A 2,500-nucleotide genomic window follows, 5' to 3' on the forward strand; every position below is an offset into this window, starting at 1 on the left:
AAAATGACACAAAACAGTCACTGATCCTGTGAACTTCATAACAGGTCATTATATTGACGATGCTAAAGCATTTATCACATTTAAATTAATGGAAAATATCCAAAAACATCTGATGGACATTAAGAATAAAAATCGGGATTGATGCAATAAAAACATACAAAATGAAATAAACGTAAAAGAGCATGAAAGATAGTTATAATGAGGTTTCCCCGATATTTTCATTAGTTTGGCCTTGTGTTAAATGCATCGGTTGGCACTCGTGTGAAATATTGTGCATTTAGAGACAAGCATTACTCATTTAATCAGTCACTGTGAATGTATTAATATTGATATTTGAGAGGCTACCATGGTATTCTTAGAAGTGCTTTTGAATATCACGTAATAGCATATAAACATGTGTGCGATATCATGGTAATACAATGTTTTTTATACACTAACATTATGCATCGAATGGATCTTGTGCACCTGATTATCGAACAAGAGTAAATGTAAGGCGGGATCTTGTTTCAATGCATGTTGTGGATTGGATGTTGAGATGTGGGTGTGGCTCTCAAACGTGTATGCAAATGAGCGTGAGATTTAAGGGGCGGGGTTTAGGAGAAGTCTGACAATTTTGTTAAAACATTACCATGTCAAAACATTTTTTATTTTTAACATAGACAGATGATTTGTTCACAATAACATGCATTTAAAAAATCGACAGGGTGAATTTTTCACTTCATACCAACTTTATGAAATAACATAAAGTTGCGAATTACGCTCTCTTGAGCTTCTGCTTTTAAACACTGTTGAAGGAGGAACATGCATCATAATTCTCATTACTATTTGCTTCTTTAAAAGAGCAAATATTCTGCTTTTTCTCCGTGTTCATCTGTCTATAGTGTGTAATGTTGCTGTTTGAGCATGAAAAATAGAGTTATTCTCTATATCAGTGTCAGTGTTTCTGAACTCCTGAAACGCCTCCATTGTATCTTGAGTTTCTTCCAGGAACGAACACGTCACAATATTCCTCATTATAATAATTAATGCGCAGAATAAAGGGGCGGGGCCTGGTTGAGTTAGTTAGTAGTGTGTTAAACTGGCGGTTATGGTAAGGGGCGGGACATTTCCCAAACACACTCGAAGCACACGACCAATCACAACACACTGATCCAGACGACCAATCAGAGCACAGTGTGCTTTTCAGAAGAAGGGGCTTCATAGAGACAGGAAGTAAACAGAGCGTTACTGACAGACTGGGAAGAGAGGAGCCGCAACAATGGAGAATATGAGGAAAATAATCAACATTCAAGCAGGAAAACCTGTTTTAGTCGAGCCTGAAACAACAGCAAGACTCATAATAGACTCTTTAAGTTGTTAAGATCATGAAGAACATTGTGAAACCTTCTGCTTCTTCACTCTGAATCAGTGTGTGTTGGCAATGGCATCAAACATCATTCATAACTCGTAACAGCAGCCCAATAAACCATCAAGGGTTAAAAAGCAAGAATTTGTAAATCGCTTCTCCGATATTCCTGCATATTTAATTACCACACACACGTTTTACTAAACGCCTAGGAGCTGAATATACCGATGTGTGTGTGTGTGTGTGTGTGTGTGTGTGTGTTTGTGCACTGTTGGCACTCTTTAGGCGAAGTCTAAAAATGCCCTGTAGCCAAAAGCGCCAGTATGTCAGGTAATCCTAAACCACAGCTGAACACACACACACACACACACACACACACACACACACACACACACACACACACACACACACACACACACACACACACACACACACACACACACACACACACACACACACACATATGGGCTGGCAGTAAGGAACAATGCCTGGCTTTATATGAGCTCAGCAGGAAAACACACGGATACTTTCACACACTCACACACACACACACACACACGGTTGATCTGTGACATCCATGATCCTCTGCGCTGCGCTGGGCGTCTGGTTCGGGCTTTACTGGCACTGCGGTGTCGTTCAGAGAGTAAACGTGAGTTCACACACACCACTCGTCTCCATCATTTCACCACGGCACACACACACCTGAAACAACAGAGAAAATGTGTGAAATTATATCATATCTAATATGACATATTAAAAGAAAATGTATTAAATTGCACTTTATACAGGCGCTGAGCAGATATGGACTTTGTGTTCAAATAATTCATTTCTTTGAAAGAAATTAATATTTTATCCAGCAATGATACATTAGTTTGATCAAAAGTAACAGGAAGTAATTTTTACATTGTTACAATTTTTTTAAAATGAACTCTGTTCTTAAATCAATTTTATATTAATCAAAGAATCCTGAAAAGAAAATTAATTCTAAAAATTAATTCTAATTAAAAAAAACAGGGAAACTTTCCATCTGTAAACACGACGGGAAATAATCGTAAACGTTTAATAAAACGTTTTTCTGAACGTCCAGTTTTTTAAATGTTTTAAAAGCGTTTCTTCTTGGTTCTGTGAACATTAACATTGCATCATTCTTCAAAC

General features: G+C 37.4%; 1 protein-coding gene across 1 annotated transcript in view; it reads right to left on the minus strand.

Annotated features, from left to right (window-relative positions):
* Window positions 1–2,500, minus strand: part of sobpb (sine oculis binding protein homolog (Drosophila) b) — a 26,016-nt gene that overhangs the window by 57 nt on the left and 23,459 nt on the right. Inside the window, exon 7 of the mRNA XM_077245479.1 lies at window positions 1–2,047. This exon is cut by the window's left edge and continues 57 nt beyond it. The gene's annotated coding sequence lies outside the window, so the exon portion shown is untranslated. The remainder of the gene's footprint in view (window positions 2,048–2,500) is intronic.

The sequence above is a fragment of the Siphateles boraxobius genome, unplaced genomic scaffold (genome assembly GCF_051911475.1).
Source record: "Siphateles boraxobius isolate OS27281-9 unplaced genomic scaffold, OSU_SipBor_1 262, whole genome shotgun sequence".
Classification (NCBI taxonomy): Eukaryota; Metazoa; Chordata; class Actinopteri; order Cypriniformes; family Leuciscidae; genus Siphateles; species Siphateles boraxobius.